General features: G+C 37.9%; 1 non-coding gene across 1 annotated transcript; it reads right to left on the bottom strand.

Moving 5' to 3' along the window:
• Nucleotides 1-8,159: 8,159 nt before the first annotated feature.
• Nucleotides 8,160-8,232, bottom strand: trnar-ccu (transfer RNA arginine (anticodon CCU)). The gene has a single exon. It is a non-coding gene; the product is annotated as a tRNA-Arg (tRNA).
• Between the last annotated feature and the right edge of the window lie 202 nt (nucleotides 8,233-8,434).

Below are 8,434 nucleotides of genomic sequence, written 5' to 3'. Positions count from 1 at the left end.
GGATCAACTAGTCACGGTACCTTTTAATAAAATGATGGTTTCAATTCAAACAGTTTCATTTACTCCACAATGAAACATACGTAGCTTGTGTGTTCAGAAGATTGCCATGGTCATTTTAAGTGCATGAGTTTTCTCTTTCTTAAAGCCAGTTCTCTGTACGTACGTTCCAGATTTGAAAATCAGGTAATGGATTTCGAAAATCAGTAAATCTCTTTTTTGACAAAATACATAATATTAATGGAAAAAAGACCGAGAAAATGGAAATAATCCTGACTTCATATGGACCTAGACAATGTCCATATTTCTTTCCCTATGTAGTAGAATAAAAATTGTCATTTGGAGAAATTTGTACTGTGCAAATATTGCATGTGCAATATGACTTGTATTGTTATCTCTGCTTTTTATTGTAAGTTCTTGGACAGTTAATAAAGCCCTGATCATAATGTTAATTCATTATTCCAGAGTATTAGGACAATATTTACATACATTTAGACTCCATTAACAGTCATTTTCTCATTTTGAGAAAAATATAAGGACACCCAACCCAAGTCCCCCAAGTGTTTCCAATATACAAGTTTCACTTTATTGGCTTCGAATATGGCACAGTGCAGTTTCACCAGAGTTGTATCAGGACAATAGTGGTTAGATTGGAAGGTAAATAACATCAAGGAATTAAGTGTATGGTGAAATATTGGTGTGAATGAAGTGGGTTTCAATTTGTGGCATATTGGCACTATTAGGGAGTACACTTCTGGTGAATCACGTAACTAGGGGCTTTAAACTAATTAGAAGTTGGGAGGGCTTTGGACAGGGGGAATGTAGGCTCACAAAATAAGAATATAATGACAGCATTATAAGATAATGGTTCACCATGTGAGAGAAAGGACAATGTACAAATATGGAAAAATAGCAGTAAACTGGGTCTAAAGGGAAACTAGAAAGGCAAAATTAATGACTCTTTACTTGAATTATGGAGAATTTGGAACAAAATAACTGAATTAATGACTTTTCTCCACTCCCCCTAAGTCTATCAATGATCTTGTAACGACCCCATGTTTTCCTCTGGCCTCAAAGGTTCCCATTACCCCTGTACTGATGTCCTTAGAACCCCATATGTTCTCCATGCCCACTCTCTGCTCCTAAACCAACTTCCATGTACCCCATACCTTTTACAGTTCTCTACAAAATCATATTGTCTTATGCCTCTCTGCAAAACCATGCCCTGATAGTACTCTCCCACCTAAGCAAGAAACATGCCAAAAGATTATCCCAAAGCACCATCTTTTGATATCTCCTTGCCAAATCACCTAGTTTCCACCATGGGCAAACTTTAGAAGCCATGTTGACTATTGTGACATTATTATTTTAAAGAAGTCGACAAGTTTAAAGAAGATCGATCACATAATGTTCAATATTACTGTCGCCTCTCCCCATCACACATGCACAGACTCAAAGATGAAAGTAATAAACTGTTAAAAGTTATTATCATTTCAGTTGCTTTTGCGGAAGGTCTTTTCCTTGGAAGAAATTGTTATTTGAAATAAGCATCTTGTAAAGCAATTGGTTCTCAGCAAGCTATGAGATTTCTCTTTGTCATATTTTTATAAGATTAGCAATAGTAAAAGGATAGTTGTTACGAGGGACTTCAACTTTCCAAACATTGACTGAAAATACTATAGTTTGAGTACTTTAGATGGGTTAGTTTTTGTCCAATGTGTGCAGGATGGTGTCCTGACACAGTATGTAGATAAGCCAACAAGGGGCAAGGCCATACTGGATTTGGTACTGGGTAATGAATCTGGCCAGGTGTTAGATTTGAAGGTAGGTGAACACTTTGGTGATAGTGACAATTCAGTTATGTTTATTTTAGCAATGGAAAGGGATAGTATAAAGCAGGGCAAGTGTTATTGCTAGGGGAAACACAATTATGATGCGGCTAGGATCACAGGATGGAAAAGAAAACTGCAGGGGATGGGCACAATAGAAATGTGGAATTTATTGAAGGAACAGCTAGTGCTTGTCCTTGATAATTATGTACCTGTCAGGGAGGGAGGAAGTGGTCGAGTGAGGGAGCTGTGGTTTACCGAAGAAGTTAAATCCCCTGTCAATAGGAAGAAGAAGGCTTGTTGGGATGAGACATGAAGGCTCAGTTAGGGCACTTGAGAGTTACAAGTTAGCCAGGAAATACCTAAAGGGAGCAAGGATGATACATGAGAAGTCATTAGCAGATAGGATCAAGGAAAATCCTAAAGCTTTCTGTAGGTATATCAGGAATAAAAGAATGATGAGAGAAAGATTAAGGCCAAGCAAGTTGATAGTTGTGAGTGGAGTCCGAGGAGATAAGAGAAGCGCTAAATGAATATTTTTCGAAAGTATTCACAATGGAAAAAGGCAATGCTGTCGACAGAATATTGAAATACAGGCTACTAGAATAGACAAGATTGAGGTTCACAAGGAGGCGGTGTTAAAAAGTGTGAAAATAGGTAAATCCCCTGGGCCAGATGGGATTTAACCAGGATTCTCTGGGAAGTCAGGGAGGTGTTTACAGAGCCTTTAGCTTTGATCTTTGTGTCATCTTTGTCTACAGGAAGAGTGCCAGAAGACTAGAGGATAGCAAATGTGTCGCCTTCTTCAAGAAGGAGAGTAGAGACGACCCTGGAAATTATAGACTGACTTCGGTTATGGGGAAAGTGTTGAAAAAGGATATAAGAGATAGGATTTATAATCAACAAGAGAGGAATAAATTGATTAAGGATAGTCAACATGGTTTTGTGAAGTGTTGGTTGTGTCTCACAAACTTTATTAAGTTCTTTGAGATGGTGAGCAAACAGGTGGATAAAGATAAACTGGGTGCTGTGATGTATGTGGATTTCAGTAAGGTGTCTGAAGAAGTGGTGTCATTTCTGATGAAGGGTTTTGGCCTGAAATGTTGATTTTCCTGCTCCTCGAATGTTGCCTGAACTGCTGTGCTCTTCCTTAACCCTGAAGTGCGTGTATGTGTGTGTGTGTGCATGTGCGCGCCTGTGTGTGTGTGTGTGTGGGGGGGGGGGTGGGGGGGGGTGGAAGGTCAGGGTGGTGGTTGTGTTGCTGGTGAGAGTGTGAGGTTCTTTTCCTTGAGATTCTTACACACTTGATGCAATTGTAACACCAACTTCTGTGAACAAGCAACCAAATTTCTAAATTCAAACACAGCTGAATTTATGCAGTACAAGCTTTCTTGAGGAACCTTTACCACACACCTTGCAGAGCTTACGGGGTTGTGAAAAAAGCTCTCCCTGAACAAAGGAAACAGCCTTTCCTTTATACAAAACTCTCAACATCACACTTAGTACTGCCAACAAGACAACCCTCAGCCATCCCTTCATAGTCACATGCCACTCAAGATACAATGCAGTAACCACTCCACCTCAGAAACAATGTTATTCAAATCATCCCTTAATGGTCAAATCTGTTGCAAATCACTTTTTTGTAACTATAGGGGAGTAGTCAAATTCCAACTGTGATGTTCTTATTGATTTCTGGATGAAAATGTAAATCATCCCTAAATGGCAAGGGAATGATCGTGTGAACCTCCCACATTCCATCTATAAGACAAAACATACCACCTTGCCTCTGGGGCATTCAAATTCTTGCAGGTCAGTAGAGAAAATTAATACTTTAATATCTCAGGAAGGCAGTGGGGGCATTGCTGTTCCCTTTTGATCAAGGCAAAACATAGAGACAAGCAGATTAAAATTCTAAAATAAACAGAGTGAATTCCCTAGTTGGCAGTGAATGTCTAAGCTCAATTATATTTTCACTTTGAGATTTAAGATTGTCTGAAGCTCAAAAGTGGATATTTAGAAGATTAGATGTGTCCTTTTTTAAAATGTAGAAGTGTTGAATGGAAGTTCATAATATAATGGAGTTTAATAATCTTTAAACATGTTTTAGTGTGTTTTAGACAACTCAGAAATGACTGCCAGACCACCCAGACCCCTTGGCATCATGGTAGCCCACAAACCCACCAACACACTAAAGCAGCAGCTAATGAACTTGAAAGACCCGGTACAGACAACAAGCAAAACTAATGTCATTTACAAAATACTGTGCAAGGACTGTAACAAATACTACATTGCACAAACAGGCAGAAAACTAGCCACCAGGATAAATGAACACCAACTAGCAACAAAACAACATGACCCTCTCTTACTAGTATCCTTGCATACAGATGACGAAGGACACCACTTCGACTGGGACAACAAATCTGTCCTAGGACAAGTCAACAGAGACATGCATGAGAATTACTAGTAGCTTGGCATTCCAACTGGAACTCTATCAACAAACACATTGACTTAGACCCGATTTACCAACCCCTGAGAAAAAGAACAGGAAATGACACCACCATAGGAAATGACATCACCACAGGAGATGACATTGTCAACCCAAAGAAACCCAAGCATATAAATAGAAAGCAGGAATCATCAGCAGTGCTTCGTCCGGAGGATCAATGAAGATGTTACCTAGTATGGTGACAAAACATTGGAAAATAAATCTTCCAGCTCAACCAGCAAACCTACATCCAGCACCTCAATTTGAGCTACAAATCTTCTCAAAACACACTGATAGGAAAAGGTCTAAGGCTGTTTGATCCCTTTGTTAATGTATACATCCCCTTCGTACAGGGAGGGTATCCTTTTAGATTTGGCCCAGGGACACATCTAGGGCAAGTTAGATGCCATGTCAGTAAAGAAATCCTGATATCCCTGCCCACAATCATAATATGTGCTCTATCACAGGGAACTTATTTGTGAAATTCACTCCATGGTGTCAGACCCCATGGCTAGAGTTTGTTCTGTATGTAAAACAATCTGTCTGGACTTTGGCATTATTTGAACATTATTAATTGAGTATTCATACCCTTTAGTCCTGTTACCAAATTTTAAATCGCAAGCCTTGCTTGTAGCTTTTTTTTTCCTTGTTATTCTTCATTCTTTGCTCTTTTCCTATGTGTTAACACTTAAACTGACAAATTATTTTCATTGCAATCAATCAGATAGAGGCTACAATAGAGTCTTGCTATATACAAATTGGCCAGGTTGGGCAAAAAAGGATTTCAGAAATTAAGATAGCTTACTAAATAAAAGATATAAGTGGGGAATGATGACATCCTCCATATATCCAAGGAATCTAAGAATTTATTTTCAATAGATTGAACTGTCTAGCCAACATAGATGGTACATTTTGGCTTCAGATCCATTTGCTGAGTACAAGTTGGCTAGCGAACTTTGGAGGAGTTAGTTAGCTCAATTGGCTGTGCTGCTGCCAATTCAGGTTGACACAAACAGTATGGGTTATATTCCTATGCTGGTTTAAATAACTGTGAAGACCTTATTTATGATTATTGCCTCTTGCCTGAGGGGCAGTGATTCTCAACTGAAGTACTTCAGTTACATCTCTCTCTAATGTAAGAGAAGATTATAGTAGTACTCACAATAGCGCATAACAATTCATTTTCACATCAATTATAAAGTGTCATCCAAATAAATATTGGTTTTCTCATTTTTAAAATATTTCTTCTTTGTCATTCCCATTTAGAATTCATACTCATCTTCTTAAATTTTAAGTATCAATGGGAGGCAAAAGTAGATTCCTTGAACTGTAATGCTACCGTTATAATAAGGAATATTGGGCTCCCATCTTCCATCTCCTAGCCCATGTTGCAATAAGTATTGTTTGCAATCTTCAGTTTTCCTGTCAATTTTACTGACATCCTTCCAGTTTGAAAAATTGGCAACAGCTTCTGTTTTGCTATGAGAGCTTCCAGAACTGCCCTAAAAATTAATTATGAATGAATATCATTGACAAATAAAGCAACATAATTGGAAGACAGAAAAAATGCATAAACAGGAAATGCTTAAGAGACTCAGAAGATCTGGCAACTGTCAGGCTGTTTGTTGAGAGTGAAAAAGATTTAATATTTTGTGTCTTTGGATGTGTTCACAGTTTCACCTAAACAACCCTGAATTGCATTTATGTTCATTTTGTCACCAAAACTGTTTCCAGGTTAGTGAATTTAGTGTCATTCTATCTGAATACAAAATAAATTATTAGTTTAGGTTATGGTAAGGTTAAGAGGAAAGTAAAATTCTTACTTTCCTCTTATCCTTACCATAACCTGAACTCACAATTTATTTTGTGTTCAGATAGAACAAAATTGAATTCTGCTACTTCTTACTAACATTTATTACTAACATTTCATGAGGACTCATCTAACAAACGACCCAGAACTTGCAATGACCTATTTTGTATGTAGGATGATGTTTCACTGAGAAGTTATTTTCGCTAATTTCATTGATAAAAAAAGCTATTGCCAATATTGAAATAGATTTTCTGATTAGATTGTCAGCCCATGTATTACATAAATATTTTTAGTGGCTCTGACTGAAACAATCCTCATTTAGATCAGTTAAAAATGTGCTGGAACATGAATTATCATTTAAAAAGCTACCATCCAGAACAAAGTGACAATGTTAACATTTGCACTGAGTAAATTGGTTAATTTGAAGTCAATGCCTCCTTTATATAAAGCAGAAGATATTGAAATGTTAGACATGGATTATAAGCAATTCAATCAAAGGGTTCACATGTTATCACAAAACATAAGAAGGAAGCTCAAGCAATTTGTTTACAGTTTGAGAGCCACAACTGGATTAAGGTGCATAATCCTCTTGATAATGATAATATGACACCTCTTGGGATAGAGAGCTGACATATGGAGTCTCATAGGGTGCAGTCATTGAAATGCCAAATTAAAACAATTCATCATTTTACCCATCACTTTGAATCTTTGACTCTTTCAGATGCATAGGTAAAATTGGAAGCAATATCTATTAGACAAATGCCTTGGCATTTGAGAATTTATTTTCACAAGAGCAACTCAACCTGAAAGTTCTGCTTTCAGATTTAATTCTCCTTCCTTTACAGAAACTTAAATGATGTATAATTTGGTTCTTAGTCTAGACAAAGCTAGCTGCCCCTAGCTTTCTTTATACAGACCTTCTCATTAATTTCAATTCCCAAAGTAGAAAATGCATTCATTAAAACCAAGAATACCTCGTAATGCGTGCAGTCTAGATAAAAAGAATAATTAGAACCCTAGAGAGAGTTACTGAATGAAAGCATTTAGTTTTATTTAGCAAATAATAAGAGCAATTTAGTTTAATTTTGTGGTAGTGTAACCTATTTTTTTTTGTTGGCAAATAAGATTTCCAGTTAATTTAATCAGGTTATAATCAATGTGAGAAATATTTATAATGAATGATTTAACAAGCTCATATGAAACACCTTCATCCACTTGGTTTAGTTATCTTTGCTGCACAGCCTATTTATTTGAAGTTGTTTATCAATAATATAGTGTTGTGTGATTTAAATCAATATGGTTTGCTATTTAAACAAGTGAGTGAGGAGTTTGTTCTTGTTATATTAGCAGCTTATATTTAGAAAGCCAGGAAGAAAATATCCCAAGAAACTGAAAGAAGCAACCAAAATATTGATCAAATAGTTTGGTTTCATGAAAGAACTGAAGGCAGAGGTAGATTGGAGGAGAAGTTGCTTAGGGAATTACTCTTGAATTTTGGATACAGACAACTGCAGGCACCTACTAATAGTGGAACAAAGGCAATGATGGATGCACAAGCAGTCAGAGCCTGAGGTAAAGTGAATTTGTGGGGGAATATAGCCTCGATAGGTTACTGAGATAGATTAGATTAGATTACTTACAGTGTGGAAACAGGCCCTTCGGCCCAACAAGTCCACACCGACCCGCCGAAGCGCAACCCACCCATACCCCTAACCTAACACTACCAGCAATTTAGCATGGCCAATTCACCTGACCTGCACATCTTTGGACTGTGGGAGGAAACCGGAGCACCCGGAGGAAACCCACGCAGACACGGGGAGAACATGCAAACTCCACACAGTCAGTCACCTGAGTTGGGAATTGAATCCGGGTCTCTGGTGCTGTGAGGCAGCTAGTGCTAACCACCGTGCCACCCTGGGGCAGCAGTGCTAACCACAAAGTGCTGCGTAAGGCAACAGGGAACACCCCATCCCATCAACTGAATGCAGATAAGCGGTTGTTTGCAAAGCAGATTAAGGACACACAAGGAAGAGTCAGACACCCCAGATGGGGCTTGAACCCACAACCCCTGGCTTAGGAGGCCAGTGCCTTATCCATTAGGCCACTGGAGCTGCACATGAGACCATATAGAGATTTATACAGTAGGGGGTGTGTAACTTATTCAAGGTTCACATAGTCAGCAGCACATTTAATAGAGTAGTTCGAAAGAGAAACAATTTTTTTCAAGTTCCTGAAAACTAATTCATGGACTTTAGAATTTTGAGGGAAACTTCGAAACCTGTAAGTTGTGAATTATAAGATACCCTTTTAGAA

Source organism: Hemiscyllium ocellatum, chromosome 4, assembly GCF_020745735.1.
Source record: "Hemiscyllium ocellatum isolate sHemOce1 chromosome 4, sHemOce1.pat.X.cur, whole genome shotgun sequence".
NCBI classification, from domain to species: Eukaryota; Metazoa; Chordata; class Chondrichthyes; order Orectolobiformes; family Hemiscylliidae; genus Hemiscyllium; species Hemiscyllium ocellatum.
This window is presented reverse-complemented; position numbering and strand designations above follow the sequence as displayed.